The following is a 25,142-nucleotide window of genomic DNA, read 5'->3' as shown; positions in this document are numbered from 1 at the left end:
GCCCCCTTTAACAAGGGGACCCCCAGATCCCGCCCCCCCTGTTTGAAATGGTAAGGGGGTACAAAAGTACCCCTACCATTTCACAAAGAAAGTGTAAAAATGGTTAAATAAGACAAACACACTTTTGAAAAATTCCTTTATTAAAAAAAATAAAATAAAAAAAAAAGATTCCAGCGGTGGTAATCCACTCTTGCTATCCAGCGACGAACCCCCGGGGTCCAGCGATGGATGATCATATCCAGCGACGGGGGATCTCATAGTCCAGCGCTGTCCATACATCCGTCTTCTAGGGATGAGCTTCGTGTTCGAGTCGAACATACGTTCGATTCGAACATCGGCTGTTCGTCCGTTCGGCGAAGTCCGAACATTTTGGTCCGTTCGCGCCAAATTCGTGTGGCGCTCACGGCCCACAATGCACTGCGATGGCGCAGTGCATTGCTGGCTCATGATTGGCCAAGCATGCACTATGACCCCGCATGCTTGGCCAATCGCAGCGCCAGCAGCGAGGAGAGCCATGATTGGCCACAGGCAGGATGCCTGTGGCCAATCATAGCTCAGGCTGTGTAGTGCACGCCCCACACTATATAAGGCCACCAGCGCGGCGGCCTTGTGTAGTGTGTTGGTGTCTGAAGCAGTGGGTGTTCTGTGTACCTTCAACACAGTACACACCGATCGTTTTCGGCCGATTTTCGATCTTGCTGTTGTGTAGTGGTTATTGTCTGCGTGCCCTGACCGCAGTATACACCGCTATATTCACCTCACCTATATAGCTAGTGATCTATCTTTTATAATAGAGCTTGCAGTCAGTAGTGTTAGGAGATAGTGCGTGCTGTCTGCGTGCTCTGTACCCAGTACATACCGCTATATCCACCTACATAGCTGTTCTCTATTTGAGCCCACTTGCCATCTGCAGGAGTTATTGGAAGTTGTGTGTGCCTCCAGCACAGCACAGTATACATCTGTATATACCCCTTTATCTCTGGTGTTCTATAATAAAGGCATCTGCAAGAGTTAGTGGGTGTTGTGTGCCTCTAGCACAATATACACTACCCAACTGCTTTTTTACCCAACTCCCTTCATGCCATTACCATGTCTGGAAGGCCAGCAAGGAGAGGCAGACAGGCGGGAGCCGATAAAAGAGGGCAAGCAGGCTCTGTGTCTAGAGACAACAGGGCTGGTCGTGGACGTGGTGCATTGTCATCAGCACGTGGCCATGGGACACGCTTGTCCTTCTTTTCAGCAGCTGGACATGTTGAGCCGCAACATGCCAATGACTTGGTAGAGTGGATGACCAAGCCCTCTTCATCCTCCTCATCCTCTCTCACCCAGGCTCAGGGTACTAGCAAAGCAGCTGCCAACGCATCGTCTTCCCTCCTCTCAATGTCATCATCAGTGACTCCTTCCCTAGACCCACCACGTCCTCCTGAGGAGTCTCCTGAACTCTTTGAGCACAGTGTTGGGTACATGCTCCAGGAGGATGCCCAGTGTTTTGTGGGCTCTGATGATGACACTCAGCTAGAGGAAGGCAGTAGCGTGAGCGCAGAGAGAGGGGATGCTCAAGAAGGACAGCAATCTGGCAGTCATGTTCCACAAGCTGCAGCATACTGCCAGGTTTGCTACAGCGATGAAGAGGGAGGGGATGATGAGGGCACTGACTCCACGTGGGTGCCTGGAAGGAGAGAGGAGGAGGAGGAGGAGGAGGAGGCACATGTCCAATGAGGCAGGATGCCCTCCGGGGGCCAGCTTAGGGGCAGCACACCGACTGAATCACACCGCAGAGCTCCGCCTGTGCAGAGCGCTGCCTCTGCGCGTTATTCTAAAAGTTCTTTGGTGTGGGCCTTTTTTGAGACGAGTGCATCAGATCGCACCGCTGCTATTTGCAACATATGTCTCAAGCGTATCTCACGTGGCCAAAACATCAGCCGCTTGGGCACCACATGCTTGACCAGACATATGTTGACCTGCCATGCAGCTCGTTGGCAAGCGTACCTCAAAGACCCACACCAAAGAACAAAGCGGACCTCTCCTTGCTCCTCATCAGCTGGCATCTCCAACCCCACTAGACCTTCAGTCCTCTCTGAAACCTGCTCTGAGAGGAATGAAGGTGTAGAATTAGGTGTGTCACAGCCAAGTTCTTCCGGGAACTCTGCTAGCGGTACACCCACGTCCGATTATAGCAGGCAAATGTCCCTGCCCCAGCTGCTGGACCGGCGAAAGAAGTTCACTCCCAGCCATCCACATGCCCAGCGGTTGAATGCTAGCTTGGCTAAATTGCTAGCACTTCAACTGCTGCCTTTTCAGTTGGTAGACTCGGCCCCCTTCCGTGAGTTTGTACAATGTGCGGTTCCTCAGTGGCAGGTCCCCAAACGCCACTTTTTCTCACAGAAGGCAATTCTGGCTCTCTACCGGCATGTGGAAGGCAATGTCCTTGCCTCGCTGGACAGGGCGGTCAGCGGTAAGGTGCATATTACCGCTGACTCATGGTCCAGCAGGCATGGACAGGGACGTTACCTGTCTTTCACAGCCCATTGGGTCACTCTTCTGGCAGCTGGGAAGGATGCAGGACAAGGTGCAGTAGTGTTGGAGGTTGTTCCGCCACCACGCCTCCAAAATGCTACTATTGGTTGTGACACACCTCTCTCCTCCACCCCCTCCTCTTCTTCTTCCTCCATGGCCTCTTCCAGTGCTCTGTCCTCAGAACCAGCGGTGCTCCGTAGGCGTTCCAGGGGCTACGCAAGTACGCAGGCAAAACGATGCCATGCCGTGCTTGCGCTGGTTTGTTTGGGGGACAGGAGCCACACTGGGGCGGATGTTTTGTCAGCTCTGCAGGGGCAGGCCGAGAGGTGGTTGACACCATGCCAGCTTAAGCCAGGAATGGTGGTTTGCGACAATGGCACCAACCTCCTCTCCGCCCTCCGACAGGGACAACTGACCCATGTGCCCTGTGTAGCTCACGTCCTTAACCTGGTGGTGCGGTTCTTGGGCAGGTACCCCGGCTTACAGGATGTCCTGAAGCAGGCCAGGAAAGTCTGTGTGCATTTCCGCCGATCATTTAATGCCTGTGCTCGGCTGGCTGAGCTCCAAAAGGAGTTGAACCTGCCCAAGAACCGCCTTATATGTGACATGCCCACCAGATGGAACTCAACATTGGCCATGCTGCAGCGGCTGCACACGCAGCAGAGGGCCATCAATGAGTACCTGTGCGACTACGGCACCAGAACAGGGTCAGGGGAGCTTGGTTTTTTCTCACCACGCCAGTGGGGCATGATCAGGGATGCATGCACTGTCCTGTCACCGTTTGAGGAGGCCACAAGGATGGTGAGCAGTGACAGTGCATGCATCAGTGACACTGTACCTCTTGTCCACCTCTTGGAGCATACGCTATAATGGAATAATGGACAGGGCACTTGAGGCAGAACAGAGGCAGGAAGAGGAGGACTTCCTTGCCTCTCAAGGCCCCCTTTATCCAGACAGTGTTCCTGCTGTGCCACCCATCACACAGGAAGAGGATGAGGAGGAGGAAGAGGAGGAGGAGGATGATTGTGTCAGCATGGAGGTGGAGGCTGGCACTCAGCATCAGCATCAGCAGCAGCAGCAGTCTTGTAGGCATGATTTACAGTCCCAAGAAACACGTGGACTTGTACGTGGCTGGGAGGAGGTAGCTGCGGATCATGTTGTCCTTAGTGACCCAGAGGACTCCGGGCCGAATGCCTCAGCTAACCTACACTGCATGGCCTCCCTGAGCCTGCAAAGCCTGCGGAAGGATCCTCGTATTCTTCGGATCAAGGAGAGGGACCATTACTGGCTGGCCACTCTCCTTGATCCACGGTACAAGGGTAAGGTTGCCGACCTTATCTTGCCATCGCAGAGGGAGCAGAGGATGCGACATCTCCGGGAGGCCTTGCAGAAAGGTCTGTGCAACGCGTTCCCAGAGACTGGGAGGTTACAAACTCCTGGTCCTGGACAACGTGTTGCTGAGGCATCGGTCAGAAGGAGCGGTGGAGAAGGTGGCCGTCTGACTGATGCTTTCAGACAATTTTTTAGTCTGCAGCCCCAAGGTATGATCGGTTCCATTACCCATCGCCAGTGTCTGATTTACATGGTGCAGGAATACCTAGGGGCAAGGTCAGACTTGGACACCTTTCCCACCGAAAATCCTCTGGCTTACTGGGTCTTGAGGATGGATCACTGGCCAGAGCTTGCACAGTATGCAATTGAGCTACTGGCCTGTCCTGCATCCAGCGTTCTTTCGGAACGCACCTTCAGTGCTGCTGGTGGCTTTGTTACCGATCACAGGGTGCGCCTGTCCACCGAATCAGTTGATCGACTGACCTTCATCAAGATGAATCAGTCTTGGATCACCCACAGCTACCAAGCACCTGAAGCTGATGTAACCGAATAATTTTTTTTGAAATATCACATCCCTTCAAGACTGCCTATGCTGATGCTGAGTGACTGTCCTGTTATGTTGATTGTCTATCCTCTTCCTCCTCCGCTGATATGTTGGAAGAACATTTCTGGTTCTGGTTGATGCCATCAGCCCAATTTTTCTGCCCCTGTTTAACAGGGGCGTTTAAGTACAATTTTTGATGCAATGCTTTGCAGCAGGGCTAATTCCTGCAATCAAACAAGAGTATATGGGAGAGGTTGCAGTGTGGTGGCACCAGCACCAGTGCCTAAGGCCCAATTTTTCTGCCCCTGTTTAACAGGTGCGTTTAATTACAATTTTTGATGCAATGCTTTGCAGCAGGGCTAATTCCTGCAATAAAACTAGAGTATATGGCAGAGGTTGCAGTGTGGTGGCACCAGCACCAGTGCCTAAGGCCCAATTTTTCTGCCCCTGTTTAACAGGGGCGTTTAATTACAATTTTTGATGCAGTGCTTTGCAGCAGGGCTAATTCCTGCAATAAAACTAGAGTATATGGCAGAGGTTGCAGTGTGGTGGCACCAGCAGCAGTGCCTAAGGCCAAATTTTTCTGCCCCTGTTTAACAGGGACATGTAATTACAATTCTTGATATAATATTTAACAGGAGGGCCCCTTCCTGTGCCCACCCAGAGTAAGGGTGAGGACTTATAGTGTTGTGGCACCAGCACCACAACCACCAAAGGTCAATTTTTCTACCACTGTTCAACAATGGCATGTAATTACAATTCTTGATATAATCGTTCACAGCAGGGCGCTCCAGTGGCCACCAAGAGTCACTTTGAGGGCTCACAATGTTGTGGCAAAACCAACACCTTGTTCCGCCATTTCTGCAGAGCATATAGGGCAGGCCCCTACTTTCAAACATCCATTTTACAAACATCTCCTACTTGCAAACGGAAGGAGACAACAGCAAGTGAGATGAAAAAAGATGGACGACAAAACAAATTATACAGGGGTGATAACCCTTCCCTATGTTTTCCAAAAAGCTTAAAAATCGTTTTTTTGACTGGAGCTACACTTTAAAAATGTACCAGTTGAAAATTACAAACAGATTCAACTTAACACAACAAACCTACACAGTCCCTGTCTTGTTTGCCCCGCCTGTATACTGCTGTTCTGAGTATATAGGGCCTGGGGGCCACACGCATTTCCTTTTTTTAATATGGGTATGGGGTTCCCCTTAATATGTGTACAAGACCTAAAGGGGCTGGTAATGGGCAGGGAGGGCTACCCATGCCATTTTTCTCAATGATTTTCAACCATATTGCAGGAATCAGATATAACATTAAAACCGCAAGCAGTTTTAAATGGTGTTATTTCCGTTTAATGTAATTTTGTGCAGGGACTGTTCTAAACATGGGAAACACGTGGCACTTCACAGGCATACTACAGACACCCCCCAGGCACCATATTTAAAGGAATATTTCACTTTTTTTTCACTTTAATCGTCATTAAAATCAGTGCTCCCGCCAAAACGGCCATTTTTAAAAACATTTTAGGCATTGACCCATGTCCCCTGGGGCAGGAGCCAGGTCCCCAAACCCTTTTTAGGACAGTATCTTGCATATTAGGCGTTAAAATTAGCACTTTTAATTTCGAACGTTCGAGTCCCATAGACTTCAATGGGGTTCTAAAGTTCGTTCGAATTTGGGGGTCCGTTCGAAAATTCTGGTGCGAACCGAACCGGGGGGTGTTCGGCTCATCCCTACCGTCTTCTGTCTCCACTGCGGAGACTGCGGAGATCCCAGAGCTGACGTTTCTTATATTAGGAGGGCGGGCCACCTGTCACCTCTCTTGATGCACAGTATAAATGATCAGATGTTTTGATTGCTCTAGGTCAGTCACTGAGCAGGTATTTTTACAGCGGTGCCAGCCTTTGCAGTTAGTCCTTATCCCAAAGGAACGGGCTATGTGGGATAAGGAAGTAATGGCTCTAATGAGTGATTTCCATGTGGAAAACCTGGAGAACCGATGAGGTTTGAGACGGTTTTGTGAAGCCACCGTGACTAATGCAGACGCTTGTGGACGAACTTCAGCATCCTTGACTGCATCTACCAAGTTAAAGGTCTCCGATTCAGAAGTGTTGTGTTCTGAATTGTACAGGAATGCAGGGCCAGTAAACCATGTTGTGTCCTTTAGACAGTTGGCTGGGACAGCTCTGGTTGCTAGGTTTGCGGGATTGTGTTTAGTTGGAACAAAGTGCCACTGTTTTGGGTGTACGGATCTCCTAATCATCAACACTCTATTACTGACGTAGACATGTCTGGTTTCGTTGTATATGTACCCCAGGACTACTTTACTGTCAGTGTAGAACTCAGTGTCTTTGATTTCTAGGTTCATCTCTCTAGTGATCGTGTCAGCTAACTCCACAACTAACACTGCGGCACAAAGTTCTAGCCTAGGTATTGTGTGTTCTGGGAGTGGAGCAAGTTTTGCTTTTTCCCATGACAAAACCTATATGGCACTGTCCTTTCTTGTCCTTGATCTTGAGGTAAGCTACCTCAGCGATTGCTTTGGCAGAAGCATCGCATAAAACACAAAGTCTTTGGTCTTGGACTTCTGTAGACGGTACAGGAGCATATGGTCAAGGGACCTTTAAGTTAGACAAGTCTGTCAGGGAATTTTTCTACTCTGTCCATTGATCTCTTTTCCTGGGGGGAAGTAGATCATCCCAGTTCACTGTCTCTTGAGTCAGGTCTCTAAGAAGTGCTTTACCCTCAATGGTGACTGGAGCTACAAACCCTAGAGCAGGGGTCTCAAATTGGCGGCCCTCCAGCTGTTGTGAAACTACAAGTCCCATGAGGCCTTGCAAGGGTGAGAGTTACAAGCATGACTCCCAAAGGCAGAGGCATGATGAGACTTGTAGTTCCGCAACAGCTGGAGGGCTACCAGTTTGAGACCCCTGCCCTAGAGGGTCATACAGACAGTTTGGAACGCCTCTGCGTGTAAAGGGCTTTTCTTCCCGACTAACCTGGAAGGTGAAGGTGTCTGACCTTAAGTCCCAGAGTAGTCCAAGGCTACATTGCATTTGCAGAGAGTCAGAACCCAAGTCTAATGCCCTGTACACTCTGTCGTAAAAGATCAGAAAAGGTCCGATCGGATTATATTGTCGGAAAATCTGATCGTGTGTGAGCTCTAGGGGCTTTTTCCATCGGAAATTCTGACGGAAAAAATTTGAGAGCAGGACCTCAAATTTTCCGACAACAAAATCCGATCTGACTTTTTCCGATCGTTTGTAGAGCATTCCGATTGGACAAAGTGCCACGCATGCTCAGATCAAATTACGAGACCAAAGCTATTGGATACTAGCCGCAACGTAGTCCCATGGTAACGAACGAACGTCATCACGTTCAGAACTATCGGTTTTTCCGACAATTTTGTCCGACCGTGTGTATGCAACACCAGTTTCGGACAAAATCCGTCTGAAAAAATCAGATGGATTTTGTTGTCGGAAAGTCCGACCGTATGTATGGAGGCTAAGTCTTTGAACTCAGTGGTCTTGAGAGGGAAAGGCCTTCATCAGTTCTACACTGTTAGAGGCGATCTTGTGGAGCTTCAAATTGGAACAGGCTAGCATCTCCTGTGCTCTCTTGAGGAGACTGATAGCTGCTTCAGCAGTGGGTAGAGATTTTAAGCAATCGTCTAAATAAAAGTATTTTTCTACTAAGTGTTTCACTTCAGACCTGTAGATGGATTCACCTTCATGGGCCGAGCTTCTAAGCCCATAAATCCCAACTGCAGGGGAAGGGCTGTTCCCAAATATGTGGACCTTAATGCGATACTCTACGATTTCTTTGGAAGGGTTGTTATCTTTAAACCAGAAAAATCTCAAAAAGTTCCTGTGTTCCTTTTTAACGAGAAAACAGTGGAACATCTGCTGGATGTCTGCCATGAATGCCACAGAGTGTTTAGGGAAGCAGAGCTGTACCCCAATGAGTCTGTTATTTCGATCCAGCCCTGAGAGAAGAATGTCATTTAACAACACGCCTTCTTCTCTAGTGCTAGAGTCAAACACCACCCTAATCTGACCTGGTTTCTTGGGGGGGTACACTCCAAATATATGTAAGTACCGGCACTCCTCGTTGTCTTTAAGGGCAGGAGCTAACTCTGCATGATTATTCTCAAATATCTTACCCATAAAGGCAAAGAAGTGATCTCTCATGTCTGGTTTTCTGGAAATTACGTTTAAGGGAGGCAAAGCATTTAAGGACTTGTTTCTTGTTGTTAGGTAGACGCTGTCTATGGGGTCTAAATGGGAAAGGTGCGACCCAATTGTTTGACTCTTCCTTGGCTGCCTCCTTTTCCATTATTTGCAAGAAAAGTCTTTCCTCAAAGGACATTGCTGGTCTTCCTTTGTTCTATGAAAGACTGTACACCCTAGGTGGTCTGGGTCACTGTCACAAGCGTGGTCATCTGTGTCTGGGTCTACAGAGGAACAAGGTATGTGAGTACTACGTGGAAGCTCTTTTGTGATGAAGCTGTTGTGACATGGTTGCAAGGAGGAAGGATGTCCTTTGTCAAATACGTTAGTGAACATGCTACTGACCGTGGTGGGTCTGTGCACAGTATTTAGGCAGACGTTCCCTACGATTACCCACCCCAGGTCAAGTCTTTGGGCAAAGGGAGCATTGCGGGGACCATTAATCTTTTCCCTTACTTTATGACCCTGCAAAATATCTCTTCCCAGGAGCAGCATTAGCTGAGCTTCCTCGTCATATTCTGGTAGGAGATGGGGCATGCGTTTTAGATGAGGTTGGTGATTTGCTGCATCTGGTGTAGGGATTGTTGACCAGTTGTCTAGAATCTGGTTGCACTCTAGTATGGTGGGTAAATGTAGGTGAGTCTGACCATCTATGGTCTCACGCAGAAGGCAGTGGCTCTTCTCCCTGCCGTCTCAACAGTACCTGCACAAGTCTTTTGGGAGTAAGAGGAGCTTGGACCTCTGACACCGAAGGTGTCAAAGAATGTGGATTTAGCCATAGAGTGGTTGCTTTGGTCATCTAAGAATGCATACATCTTGACAGCTTTGCTTCTGTGACCCATTGGATAAGCTCTAATAAGACAGATCTTTGAACAAGACCTACCGCCTTTAGGGTCTTTGCATACCTCAGTGCACTGTGAGGTAACCACTGAGATTTTTGAACCAGTGTTCTCTTGCTCCTCGCCATGCTCATTGGTATTGTTAACTCACTGGGTGGTCCAAGGAGCAGGGCCTGGATGTAATGCTGAGTTGTGGTCTGTGTTGTCACACTCTGTGCATGATACACTAACCTTGCAGTACTTGGAAAAGTGTGATGTGGATGAACAACACCTGAAGCATATGCAGTTCTCTCTTAGGAAGGCTTTGCGATCTTCTAGAGACTTTTCCCTGAAGGTCCTGCATTTTGGTAGAAGGTGCAGCTTCCTGTGTAGAGGGCACTGCTTGCTAGGATCTCCGACTTTGTCCTCTGGGTGAACGATGTTGGAAGTCCTATAGGAAAAATCTGTAGGAGAAACATGAGACTTGTTCACTGTCACTGCCATCCTGTGCTGTTTGAAGCTAGGGGGCGTAGCTGATGGCAGTATAAAGTCAAAGCTGTGATCATTCAGGAACCTCGCTTGCTCTGAAGCAAAGTCTACAAAAACGTTGAATGCTGGAAATAGTACCTGGAACCTTTTCTTATGTTTAGAACCATATGTGACCCACCTTTGTTGTAGGTCATAAGGAAGCTTCAGAATTAAAGGTTTAATCCCTCTAGCCGCATCCAGGGAGGCGAGACCCGGCAGGTCTCCCTCCTCTTTAGCAAGAAGTAGTTCCTCTAGCAAGTCGGCTAATTCTGGTAGTTTGTGATAACTCTTGCTAGGTATTCTGGGAAAGACCAGTCTCTGGTTGTTTTATGTTAATGTTCCTGATTCTACTGGCATGTTCGGCAGAGTCTTTCCCAAGCCATTGGACTATGAGGCCTATTTCATCGGTGTGAGACAGGTCTATACATTTTATGGTATCTTGAAAGGACGACCGTCAGGCTTTGTAATTTTGTGCCCGATCGTTAAACTTTACACGTCATTTTGTGATTAAATCGAATCTGGCGAAGAACTTGGCAAAGTCTGTTATAACTTGGTTGGTGTTAGAGCGTGTTGGCAATTCACTACTGTAGTGGGAGTGTGGTTGTCAGGTCACCTTGAGGCCGGGTGACAGATGCACTCCGTAGGAGTCGGAAGTGCACCACTAGGTAGTGGACCTTAGGACTGACTGCTGCGGATTGTACCCAGGGAGATTCAGGACACAGGTCTACTGGATCACTAACACAGATCTCAGTAGGAGCTAGAGCATAGATTCCCCAGGGCGTGGAGTCTAAGAGCCAGCAGGTGTTCACCAGAGCCTCCAGTGGTGAGGATGAACTTGGCTGCAGTCTTGCTCCAGGTCGCGGCCCCTAGGGTCTCACAGCTCCCGCTCACAGTAGACTACAGGAGAAGGAAGCAGCAGGCTAGAACAACAAGAATAGTAAGGGGATAAGGCAGAGGTCAGGGCAACTAGCAGACAGGAACAACAGAATACACGCCAAAGGTTCAGGGATACAGGCAGACAGGGATGGTCAGGGGCATGCCAAAAGGTCAAGGTCACAAGCAGACAGGAATCGTTGAGAACACGCCAAGGTCGGTAACAGAGACAAACGAAGAGCACACGGCAAGCAGGAAACAGGAATCCAAACACACAATGAATGCACAATGGTTGATCAGCATTGTTGGCTTGCAGTGCACAGGTTAATATAGGGTTCCCTGATAGGGCCTGGGGTGGAGCCATGCTTAGAGGAGAGGTTATAAAAACCACCAGGTGGAAGTGACTGGCCTCTTAGTCAGAAGACATGAGGGGAGGTAAGCAACCAGAGGAAAATCACTACATAACCATGACAGTGGTGTGTGACCATACCTGTCAGAAGTTTCTGTTTTAGGCCCTCTTGTCTCGTATCGTTGTGTAGTAGAAGGGTTATTCTGATGCTGGTTTGGAGGTTGAGGGTTGTGGCGTGCAGAGATGTAGGCTTGATCTGTAATGTGCTGGCAGGAATTCTGCTGCTTGCAGCTCTGAAGAATTTCGTGCTCTCATGCTCTGTTACCTATGTTTGGTTTGTTTCTCCTAGGATACTGTATATTCCTTGTAGAGGAGAGGTATCGTAGGTTGATTTAAAGTGTTGGTGCAAGTACTCGGAAGTGCATTGCGAGAGATTCGGCTCTCCTTGTTCGGAGCCAAGCACATTGATGCTTTCACCACTGAGGCTCACGGCTGCTTCCAGGGCTTCTGCTTCAGCTATGGCAGTTTCAGCTTCCTTTTCTGTAGTGAGCTTCTCCAGTGCGACATCTAGACGTGTTTGTTCAAGCTTTATAGAGGCTTGCCTGGCTTCTAGCAAGGCCTTTTCTAACTTCAACTGCATTTCTAGTTCGGCAAAGGTAGCTTGCGTCTTTGCCACTTCAGCTTTCCCACGAGCAATGACGGCTGCAATACTAGCTGTCACCGACTTACTGGAACCATAAACTCATGGCCTGGTTTTAAGTGAGGATGTGTTACTGCTTCACATGGCTTCTTGGCTGAGTAGCGGCCTGTGGGAGCAGTAAGCGTACAGGGCTGCAGTCTCTGTGTGCTGCTTGGCTGTATGAAAGTGGCTGTATAGTCAATTGCAGAATGTAGCTCTTCGTGTGGCCAAACCTCTTCCCCTTCTGTACTATCCGTAGTGTTCCTGGACGGAGTTTTACTGTCCTGGCCTCACCCTCCATACTCCCAGAGTCTATGGGTAGCTATGCATGCAGATAACATTTTTCTGCACACACAATAATAGACTGCTGTTTCTTGTCTCTGTCTTTATTGGCACGTTGCAGATTTTAATACAAGTGTGAATGACACACGTGATATGCGGTAAAACTGAAAACAAGATTAATATAACATTGCCATACAATAGTAAACATCATATAAAATAATAACTAAAATGACTAACTCCTTTCCCTGATAGCCTGTGGAGGAGGAAGGGGAAGATTGCTTACCTCTGATGTCATGGATGGGGAGAGGTAGTATCTAGGCTGCTGCTATGAGATAGAATATGCTAATCCCTGTGGCTGTTTCACTTCCTGACTAAAGAGGATGTGAAGATTTTTACATCACTTCCTAAGTGGCTGGATAGTTTTTCTTATAAATTATATTAATGTTTGGCCAGTAGGTGGTGCAAGCGTAACAGCTAACCTAGAACAAACATCATTTATAATAATGCAACAACACAATATACCAATTAAATGACAAGGTGATTTCTCTTTTCTGAACCTCAGGAGAGAGAAAGGTATCCTGGAGACATAACATTCTGGTTAACAAAATAAAGAGGAAGGCAATACTGGAGACACTTTTGGAATTTGTGAAGCCTTTTGTCCCCCAGGGTACACATCAAGTTAGTGGAAAACAAAATTGGGATCTTGCGGAGTACATATAATAGGGAGCACAATCTGATCCAGGACTCCCAGAGATCAGGAACAGCAGCAGATAACATCTATGTCCCCAGCCTGTGGTACTACAACAGCCTGCGTCTTCTGTCAAACCAGACTGAAGCCAGGCAAACACTTTCGACTCTTCTGTGCAGCCTTCCCTCCACGCTTCTCTGCAGCCTTCCTTGGAGGTTGTGCCTCTGGTGGTGGACTTGTGGCAGGAGGAGGAGGAGTAGGGGCTTCATTAGAAATATGACTGGATTCCGTAAGCTGGCCCCTCAAACCCTTCTGAAGGGCCTCATAAAAAAGACCCTCACAGAGGAGGCGTTGGCCCCTCTCCAGTTCCATCACTCTGATGACCAAATATGTACCATAGGCCTCTTCAGCATTGGGGGGGGGGGGGGGGGTAATGAGGAACTGGCTGGCTTCCCAAATGAGGGCAAGTTATTCCTCTTCTGTTCTGGTCATCTTCCTGGGCGTTTTGGTGGTAAGGGGAGGCACCTGCCATTCTGTGAGGCTCCTACTGGGCCCAGCCACCTCCTCTCTACCACTGAGCACAGCCTCCTCCCCTCTACCACTGGGCATGGCCTCCTCCTGGCTGAGCTCAACCTGTGCATAAAAAAAGGGACATAGTTGTATTTTTTGCTTCATTAATCACACACAAGTTTCATGAATTGCAAATTGAATTTGAAACAAATAGAAAAGGCTATCATTTTGACCCCAGCATTTTTCTAGATGTTCACCAATATTTTAACAACATTTTTGCCACTACTGTCTAGTGATATGTTTACATAATCATTTTTGTGATTAAATCATTGATTTGTAAGCAATTCAAACATTTTAGTTTACATCATCAATATTAGGACAATCAATATTTTCCTAAAAAAATATACCTGCTCCAGCTGGACGCATCCAGAAGGGCCCGGTTCATCCTGTGATGCCTCAGCTGGGGTGGAGGGAAGGGTCGAAAGTGATTTCCTCGCTTCAGTCTGGTCATCAAAAAAACGGAGTTTGTTGAAGTACCACAGCTTGGGGACTTTGACTCTTTGTTGCGCAATGGGGGTATATACATAAAGATAGCTGAGACATTTTCAGGAACTAGCACGGAGGAAAGCCCAGAACCCCAGACATTCAGATCCAGGAGGAGATTTAAGGCCACCCAAATTGCCTTTAAAGAAATGGTGTGATGATGGACATCCTGAGGAGGGAGGACTATGATGGCAAAAATTGTCCGTACACCTGACCCAATTTGCGGAAGGACCAAATAATGCCCTCAGTTGTGACCACACTGGAGCAGCAATTTGGGGTACGATGGGCTATAGAATGATTTTAAAACTTGATTCAGTATAATGTAAGGAGAGAACACAGCAGCCTATTCCACATCTGGACTCCAGAGAACATTTTTTAGGGTAACCCACACAGGGGCTCCCAGGGGTACTTGAGTTGAAACTTGGGGGAAAAAAGGTAAGTATTGCAGTTTGTTTAAAAGGGAATTTGAATCATGTCTTCAACTTGGATCTTTTACCAAACAGACAATTGTACACCAATTTAAAGCAATGTTTCATATTCCTATTTGTGGACTCAAATATCTGTGTGCTAAGTATACCTTTTGTTTCATTCTCATATGGGAGAAAAGACTCAGAAGACACCACTCAGAGGACACCAGGGACCCCCCCACATCACCAATAAAATTGGCAAATCAGCCCAAGCCCCCCTGAGGATCTGGAGGAAGAAGCAATGGAGGAAGTGGGTGAGATCTGCACCGCACCAGGTGAGTGTCTGACACCCAAGATTAAGGTATGCGTGCATATTTCTAAATACATATTTTTTTCAAAAATTTTAGGTGATGTTCTGGTTGTGGAAGGGCAAGTGGTGGACCCATTTACCACTGACAGCGCCCAAAGACTAATTGGGCAGATCATGGCCTGGAATGGGCACATTGATGCCATAAGAAATAAGCTAGACAGCATGAGAAATTGGCTGGACACCATGCAGCAGGAAATGAAGAACATGATCGATGTTTTGGGGAGAATCTAATCCCTTTTTCCCTAAAACACAATCGATCATGTTCTTCATTTCCTTAGTAAATGAGAACATTGTTCTGTTTTTATATTTTTACAATTTTAAAATTCAAATTTTATGCTGGAAGGTGGCGGGGTCTCTCCAGATGAGCTGGAACCCCTGATGTGCCTTCTTTGGTTCCATGGCTACGGCTGTGGACTCCTGGGTGGTTTTCACCCCCCAGGCCTTTTTTCTATCAGTAATGTTTTTTTTTTCTTCTACTTTTTAGGCCTATTTTTTGGCCTTTTTTTCATCTTTTGTTCAATTTGGTTGCTTTCTACTACAATTTATAATCACATTGTTGTTATTCTATGTCTTCATTTGCCTTTTACTTCTAGGACGCGCCACGAGTCCCGGTTTCTTCATGGTTGGTATGGTTATGTCCGTTTTTTATATGTATATTATGGATGTCTTAAGCTTTCTCTGATTTCTACACGATGGCTTTGAGGGTACTTACTTACAATGTTAAGGGCCTGAACTCAATCCATAAGCGCTGGTTGGCTTTGAAGGAGTTCAGGTCCTCTAATGCAGATGTGGTCCTAGTCCAGGAGACCCACTTTCACCCGGGGGGATCTCTAAAATTTGCGGCCAAACATTTTCCGGTCTCTTTTATGGCCTCCGACCCCTCTGGTAAAGCAGGGGTGGCAATACTGATTAAAAAGACATGCCCGCTACGGGTTAAGTCCTCATTTATCGATCCTCGGGGCAGGTACATTCTCCTGGACTGTGACTACTTATCTCGCTCTCTTACTATAATCAATGTTTATGCTCCCAACTCAGGTCAGGTTCACTTCCTCACTGAGGTCTTGGACAGCCTGGGCACCTATGCCCAGCCTTTCATGATCCTTGGCGGGGACTTTAATATGGCCATGTCTGCTAGGAAGGATAGGCAGACCCTGTTTTCAGACAATCCCTCTTTAAAAACGGAACGTCAATCTGCTGCGTTTCGCAAGCTCATTAGGTCCCATAACTTTTTGGACACCTGGAGGATTAAACACCCTACACATCGGCAATTCTCCTTTTACTCCCCCCCACACAAGATGTACTCTAGATTGGACTACATCTTTGTTTCGGCGCCTCTCCTAACGTCGGTAGTGGCCTCGGAGTTGAATCCCATAACGTGGTCTGATCACGCATCGGTACAGCTTGACCTCGCCCTCACCCTCTCTACACCTAAGACCTGCCACTGGAGATTTAACGAGTTCCTCCTCCGCGACCCGGTTACCGAAGCTCATCTATCCCACGGGTTAGCCGAATTTTTTCAGCTTAATGAAGGGTCGGTGCGGGACGTGTCCACCCTTTGGGAGGCTCACAAGGCTGTTTTTAGAGGATTATGTATCTCGGCTGGCTCTCGCCTTAAACGGGACTCGGCAGCACAGAGACTGGACCTCCTCTCGCAGTTGCAAAGAGCCGAAGCTCTGCTTGTGTCTTCCCCATCGGTGCCGCGTCTTCGCACAGTGACCTCTCTCCGCGAACGGTTAAAGTCCTTGGATATGCACAAGTGTTCTAAGGCGCTGCTTTGGACTAAACAAAGGTTCTATGAATTTGCCAACAAGCCTCATAGGATGCTGGTGAACAAGCTGAAGCCCCGTCCATTTCACTCCTATCCTGACCTCTTGCTACAACCGGACGGCACTCCAACTTACTGCCCCTTGACGATGACTAAAGTGTTTGGCACTTTTTACAAAAAATTATATAACTGCCTAGCTTCTGACCCCAATCATGAGTTCTCCCAAAGTAGTTTTGATGATTTCTGCGCTTCTTTGAAATTACCAGTGTTGTCTTCCCCACAAGTAGACACCCTTAATGCCCCCGTTACACCGGAGGAGCTAGCTGCGGTTGTAAAAGACCTTCCGTCCCATAAATCCCCGGGCCCTGATGGGCTTCCTTATGTTTATTATAAAACTTTTCTCCCGACACTGAGCCCCCATCTGCTTAATCTTTTCACCTCCCTGCAAAGGGGCAATGTTCCGCATTCTCAGTTTCTCCACGCATATATCACAGTTATCCCGAAACCGGGTAAATCCCCTACACTGCCAGATAACTACAGACCCATAGCCTTACTCAACTCCGACTATAAAATCTTCACCAAAATTTTAGCTAATAGGCTTTCCTTATTGATTCCTGCTCTGATTCACAATGACCAGGTGGGATTTGTACTGGGTAGACGGGCTGGGGATAATACCAGGCGTACCATTGACCTCATAGATCTACTTGATAAAATGTCTCGCCCGGCTATTGTTTTGAGTTTAGACGCACAAAAAGCCTTTGACAGGCTGGGGTGGCCCTATATGTTTGCAACGCTTAAGCGCTTTGGCTTTTCTGGTTCTTTCCTATCGACCCTTCAAGCCCTATACTCGTCTCCCACGTCCCAAGTCCAATTGGCATCTTACAGATCCCCGCTATTCACACATAGTAATGGTACCAGACAGGGATGCCCCTTGTCCCCCTTGCTGTTTATATTATGCTTAGAACCCTTGGCTGCAGCTATACGGGCAGATTCAGACATAAGGGGAGTCTCCCTCAGACTGAAAGAATACAAGCTGTCCCTTTATGCGGACGACATTCTCCTCACACTGACGAAACCCCTAACCTCCCTTCCCAAACTTCACACTCTTTTAGATTCCTTCGGTAGGCTCTCGGGTTATAAGGTAAATACGTCTAAAACCGAAGCGCTCCCTATTCATATCTCCCCCGCACTTCAAGCTTCCTTAGAATCCACGTACCCCTACCGTTGGTGCCCCGTTTCTCTTAAATATCTTGGCATTAACCTGACCGCCAAGTACGGCTCCCTTTATGAAGCTAACTATATATCCTTAATAGCAGAAACGCATGGTCTACTCAGAAGTTGGTTGTCCTGCCCCCTATCTCTCCTGGGTAGGATTAATGTATTGAAAATGGCCATACTCCCTAAATTTTTATATCTTTTCGAAACATTACCAGTTGCTATCTCCATGCCTCAGCTTAGGAATATTCAGCGAGCTTTTGCTAAATTTATATGGGGGAATAAGAGACATCGGATTGCCCAAACGGTGGTTTTTGCTCCACGATCTCATGGGGGACTGGGAGCCCCCGATATCGTGAAGTATTACTATGCGTCGCACCTAGTGGCGGCTGTCTCCTGGTCGTCATATTTTGCTACCAGTAGATGGTCAGAGCTAGAAATGAGTGTGATCACCCCGGTCCATCCGTGCTCCATGCTATGGTCTGATCTGACCTCCTCTATGGCTCAGCTTAGGCGTATATGCCTGGGACCGATGCTTTTTACTCTCTCCATATGGAAACAATGTCATACACGGTTCTCTCTCTCTTCTCCATGCTCACCCCTGCTGAATGTCATTTTTAACCCAGATATGCCTGACAGCCTTTCGGTGAAGAATATGTTTCCTTGGTATAGGTCTGGCGTCTTTCAACTCCGCCATCTGGTGCATCCAGTATCACGCAAATTCCTATCCTTTCCTGAGCTTCAGGACAAATATGGCATTCCTGATCGACTCTCTTTCTCTTACATTCAATTCAAACATTATTTCCACTCTAGATCTCCTGACCTGACTCTGGCCAATCCCAACATTTTTGAAAATTTGTGCTCACAAGGCCCGTACCAGAAAGGACTTATATCGTCTATTTATAGTGCCCTCCACAATTCAATCTCACCCACCACAGACACACATCTCTATATGAGAAGATGGGCTACAATTTTGCCATCCCCCTTATCCATTTCCCAATGGCAGGACATCTGGACCTCCACCTCTAGAGTTTCCAGATGTGTGGAGCAGAGAGAGACGGCCTACAAGATACTAATGTTCTGGTACAAAACCCCTGAAATGTTACATAAATATGATCATTCCGTATCTAAGTTGTGTTGGAGATGCCAACGAGATGAGGGCACCCATTACCATATTTTCTGGAGCTGCCCTTTGATTGTGCCTTTCTGGTCCATGGTCCAATCCCTACTACAGTCTGTCTTGGAGGTAGATATTCCATTAGACCCTAAACACTACTTATTAGGCCTGCCTATCGCGGCGTTATCTAAATGCGCCAAGAAATTAACAGCCTATATTCTTCTAGCTGCTAAGAGAACGATTCCCACTCTTTGGTTGTCCACCTCCCCTCCGTCCCAATCGCAGCTAATCTCTGCTATTGCATATATACGCAGAATGGAACATCTGACTGCGGTGGTGCAAGATACCCTACCCAAGTTTTCTAAAGTATGGGATAAGTGGGACATTTCCATGGTTAACCTTGAGACTGTACCTTAACTCCTTTGACCATGTGCTCTAGGGTATGGTTTTCTCGGGTTTGGCCTTGGGATTTCTGCCCCACAACCCCTCCCACATTGATATTTATATTCTTAGGTTTTTCTACGCATTTTTACTGGTAGACTCGTGGTGTGTCCTTTTTCTTTTTACTTTTTGATGTGATATACTGAAATGTTCACAGTCTATTTCCCGCCTGCGGCGGTTTTCTTTGACGATGTTGCATTATCAATCTTGACTATGTGTATCACTGTGTACGATTTCACCTGTTGTATGAAAATCTTTTTTCTTCAATAAAAAATACATTTAAAAAAAAAAAAAAAAATTCAAATTTTGAAGATGCATATGGTGTATCAACATGTGCTATCTGCCAACAGGGGATCTCAATGTACATGTTTTGTGTTTGCAACCCCTTCCTCATAATGCTAGTAGGTGAGAGGAAGGCATTGCACCCACAAAACACGTCCATTGATCCCCCATGATGGGAGATAGCACATTTTGACATTACCCATTTGGACCAATTTGTGTGCATCTTCAAAATGTGGCTTTTACATGGGTAACATCACCTGCAACTTTTTACATGTTGAACTTTGTAAGTTCCAGAGTTGGATACGTTAGTTTTTTCTAAAAACACTGTTTTAAATAAAAAAAAAATATATATATGCAGAAAATACCATATATATATATATATATATATATATATATATATATATATATATATTGTTCCCAAAAATAAAAAAAATAAAACCTGCCACCAAAAATAACCACAAAAACAAAGAATGACGCTTTAAAAAAAACGCACATGTTTGAATGTGCACACAGTAAATTTTTTAAACGACAACAATGTGTGTGGCTTCTTCTTTCAGTACTCAATACCAGTTTTGTAATTCATTTTGTGTTCTCTGTGACAAAGGGGCTTATTTACTAAAGGGAAATCCACTTGGCACTACAAGTGCACTAACCTAGGAGAACCTAGGAGATAGCCAAAAAGAAAAGCAAAGAAGAATAAAAACACAACATTTTCTCATAAAAAAAATATTTTTTATTAATTGAAATGTGAAATATGTTCTGGCATTTCAATGGCCCCCCCTGCTATTAAAATAATTGACATATCTGTTCCGCACTTGTTGGGAAGTTTGGGGGGCCAAGCCAGTACAGCCAGTATCCAGGCCTGTGAGTACAGATTCTGCAGGTCCGGGCTCAGGCCCAACTGAAGCAATATAGTTTGTGTAAAAAATTATGGAGTATGCAACAGCACAGGATTATGTTATTGATTTTATAGTCCCCCATATTGATGGCTGAGAGCAACAAATGGAACTGGCTGGCCATTATCCTGATAGCATTGTCCACAACTCTTCTTGCTCTGGCCAGCCGGTAGTTAAAAACCCCCCTCTCCGGGGTGAGGGTCCTTTGGGGGAACGGCCTCATCAGGTGCTCACCCAGACCGAAGACTTCATCTATGATGAATACAAAGGGAAGTCCCTCAACGTTCTCGGCATCAGGTGGCAATCCCAGGCCATCAGTCTGGAGAGGCTGGCAGAACTCTGTCTGGGCGAAGAATCCTCCATCTGACATCCGGACGTTCTTCCCCACGTCCACGTACATAAAATCATATTGTGTCGACACCACTGCCATCAACACTACACTATGGAAGTAGTACTAGTAATTGAAGTAGTAAGACCCCAAATGGGGTGGTGGCACAATGGAAACATGCCTCCCATCGATCGCCCCTCCACAGTTGGGAAAGTCCCAATGGTCAGCGAACTGGGAGGCCACAGACTGCCATTCCTGTGGTGTGGAAGGAAACTGTGGAGTCAAACAAGAAAAAAATGTGATTTTTATATACAGCTTACCTGTAAAATCCTTTTCTTGAGAGTACATCACGGGACACAGAAGCTTCATTACATAGTGGGTTATATAGGCACCTCTGGTGATTGGACACTGGTTAACCCCAATTAAGGAGAATTCCTCCCCTATATAACCCCTCCCATATGGGAGGCACCTCAGTTTTGTAGCAAAGCAATAAGAAACCACGTAAAACCCAAGAGGGGCGGGAGCCCTGTGTCCCATGATGTACTCCCAAGAAAAGGATTTTACAGGTAAGCTGTATATAAAAACCCAATTGTCTCTATCATACATCACGGGACACAGGATCTTAATTACATAGTGGGATGTCCCATAGCAATGCTCAGATTGAGGGGAGGGAGACACAGATCATAATTATAGACCGCCATGGGCCGGAGGACCTAAACTGCAGCCTGCAGTACACTGCGGGCAAAGGCGATATCCTCTTGCCCTTTGACATCCACCTGATAGAATCTGGTGAATGTGTGGACTGATGTCCAAGTTGCAGCCTTACAGATCTGAGTCAGGGAGGCCTGGTGATGCACTGCCCAAGAAGCACTTACAGCCCTAGTAGAGTGCGCTTTCACTTGAAAAGGAGGGATTTTCCTTTTAACACTATAGGCCTGAGAAATAATCTGTCTAATCCACCTTGAGAGAGTGGATTTTGATGCCGCCTGGCCCTTCCTAGGGCCTTCCGGAAAAATAAATAAGCAATCAGTTTTCCTTATCTGAGCCGTTGCTTGAAGATAGATACTGATTGTCCTAACCACATCCAAAGCGTGCAAAGATTCTTCTTCTGCGGGCTGTGGGTCCAGAAAAAAGGATGGTAGGATTACATCTTGATTCAAATGGAATCCCAAAACCACCTTAGGTAGAAAGGACCTGTTGGGACGCATGACCACCCGGTCCTTATGAACAATTAGATACGGCTCTTTGCTGGAGAGAGCTGCTAGTTCTGACACTCTTCTAGCCGTGGAAATGGCTACCAAGAAAACCATTTTTTTTGTCAAAAGAACCAATGAAGCCAGATGCAAAGGTTCAAAAGGTTGCCCCTGCAAAGCCGAGAGAACCAAATTCAGATCCCATGGGCATACCAGAGGTTTGACTGGCGGCCTTATCCGCATAGCCCCCTGGATGAAAGCCCGCACCAGGGAATGCGATGCAAGTGGCTTCTGAAAAAAACACTGACAAGGCCGAAATCTGCACCTTGATAGTGCTTACGGCCAAATTCATCTCTAGGCCTGACTGGAGAAAGGCCAAGATCCTGCTAATGACATACTTTCTAGGATGCCATTCCCTGAATTCACACCAGGAAACATATGCCCTGCAGATTTTGTAGTAAATAAGACTGGAGGCCGGCTTTCTAGCATTAACCAGAGTAGAAAGGACTGGCCCCGAAAGCCCACGGTCTCTCAGAATGTGGGTCTCAGCAACCAAACCGTCAAATTCAGACTGTGTAAAGCAGGATGGTAAATTGGACCCTGTGAGAGCAGATCTGGCCGGAGAGGGAGGATCCATGGCCTGCCTACTGCCAATTTCATGATCTCTGCGTACCATGGTCGCCTGGGCCAAGCCGGGGCTACCAAAAGAACAAATTTTGTCTCCCTCTTGACTCTTCCCAGGAACCGCGACAGAAGCAGGGACGGGGGGAAGGCATAAATCAGATTGTACTGATCCCAGGGAACTGTCAGAGCATCTGATCCCTGAGCAAGTGTATCTCTTGTTCTTGACACAAATTTGTCCAGTTTTCTGTTGAACCTGGACGCAAACAGATCTACGTCTGGAGTACCCCATCTGTGACATATGTCTAAAAACACGTCGGGGTGCAGAACCCATTCTCCTGGGCACAACTACTGGCGGCTCAGAAAATCTGCCTGCCAATTTTCCACTCCTGGAATGAAGACTGCAGAAAGGCATGGAACATGATTTTCTGCCCAGACAAGTATGCGATTCACCTCCTTTTGTGCAACCAGACTCCTGGTACCGCCCTGGTGATTGATATAGGCCACTACTGTGGCATTGTTGGACTGAACCCAAACAGGGAGACCCCGTAGTCTGGAAGACCACTTTATGAGAGCCATATAAACTGCCCGAATCTCCAAGACATTTATGGGCAATAGCTTCTCAACCGCAGACCATTTCCCCTGCGAGCACGTCTCCTTTAACACTGCTCCCCAGCCTGTCAGGCTGGCATCTGTTGTAATAACCTTCCATGGAAGAGGAAGAAAGGTTTTGCCTTTCAGCAAATTCTCGGTTTGTAACCACCAGACGAGACTCTTGTGTGTCCCTGGGGATAAACGCATAGGAAGATCCGAGGATTGGGGCTTCCTGTTCCAAGCCGCAAGGATGCATCTTTGCAGAGGCCTTGAGTGGAACTGGGCAAATGGAACGGCTTCGAAGGAGGCGACCATTTTCCCTAACAGTCTCATGAACAGCCGAATGGGGGAAGATCTCCTGCCCAGAATTAGGCGCACCAGATCCCCGATGGCCAAGGCTTTTGGCCTTGGTAGAAACACCTTGCCCTGAGCGGTGTCGATAAACATACCCAGGTATTCCAACCTGGTAGCAGGCTGTAGGGACGACTTTTCTAGGTTTATAATCCAACCTAGGCGTTCCAGGTGTTCTAGTGTTATGGAAACACTGTGGTTCAGAAACGCTACTGTTTTCTCCATGAGAAGCAAGTCATCTAGATAAGGCATAATGGCTATACCCTGAGCTCTTAGCTTTGCCGAGAGAGGGTTCAGAATCTTTGTGAAGACTCGAGGGGCCGTAGTGAGCCCGAACGGCAAGGCCACAAATTGAAAATGGTGCTGCTCTACCGCGAACCTTAGATACTTTTGGTGTGCGGGAAAAATTGGCACATGGAGATATGCATCCTTGATGTCTATTCATGCCAAGAACTCTCCCCCTTGCAGGGAGGAGACCACAGTGCGAATTGACTGCATTCGGAAGGACCGGATGCGTAAAAACCGGTTCAGATCCTTCAGATCCAGGATAGGTCTGACACTTCCATTTGGCTTCGGAACGGTGAAGAGATTTGAGTAAAACCCTGAACCCTGTTCTTTTGGGTCCACTTCTACTATCACCCCTTGGGATAGTAAGTGATCTAAGGCCAGAAATAGCGGTTTTTGCTTTACTGGATCCCTGGGGATCCTTGACCTTAGAAAGTGAGAAGGTGGAATCTCCTGAGATACCGAAGAGATCACCCACTTGTCCCGGATCTCTTCCTTCCTTCTCTCTTGCAAACTGCAGAAGCCTTCCCCCCACTCGGCCGAGCGGGGGCACCCCTTCACAAGGAAGCTTTTGGGCTCTGCTTGGCAGGCTTTCGCCCCCAAGTCTTTTTCTGCCCCTGGGCCCAGCCCTGAGCCTTTCCTGTAGAGGAGGGTTGAGAAGGCCGTCACCACTGCTTAGAGCTTGATGCTCCGGGAGAGAGAGAACACCTAAATGATGGACGTTTGCTCTTTTTGACTGGGAGGAGAGTAGATTTACCCCCTGAAATTTTTTGGACGAATTTGTCTAATTCTTCTCCAAACAGACGTTCCCCTTTAAACGGGAACCCAATCAAATGCTTCTTGCATGACAGCTTAGCTGCCCAATTCTTTAGCCATAGGGCCCTTCGCATGTGTACCAACAGGAGAGAAAAACGAGATGCTTGTTGGACAGAATCCAAAATCGCATCAATCATGAAACACAGAATTTGAGGTATTTCTGCATAATTCTCCACTTTCTCACTGGGAAGGAGGCCAAGCATTTGCTTAATCTGTTCCTTGAGGAACTGACACAACCCCACAGCTGCGACTGTAGGTTGCACTACAGCGCCAGTCATGGAAAAGGAGGCTTTTAATAATGTTTCCAACCTCTTATCAGTTGGATCTTTAAATACCTGAGCATTATCCAACGGACAGGTCAGGTTTTTATTCACACAAGAAACAGCCGCATCGACAGATGGGACCACCCATTTCTTGGTGAAACTTTCCTCCAGAGGATAATGCATAGAAAACCTTTTAGGAGGAGCAAACAGTTTATCGGGATGTCCCCAATCCTCATACATCAATTTATCCATTAAAGGATGAATTGGAAAGGAAAAAGCAGTCTGTGGGACTTTCCTGAC

This window comes from Lithobates pipiens, unplaced genomic scaffold, assembly GCF_037356315.1.
Source record: "Lithobates pipiens isolate NorthernLeopardFrog02 unplaced genomic scaffold, aLitPip1_a1.2 Scaffold_10, whole genome shotgun sequence".
Taxonomy (NCBI): Eukaryota; Metazoa; Chordata; class Amphibia; order Anura; family Ranidae; genus Lithobates; species Lithobates pipiens.
Note: the sequence above shows the minus strand (reverse complement) of the source record.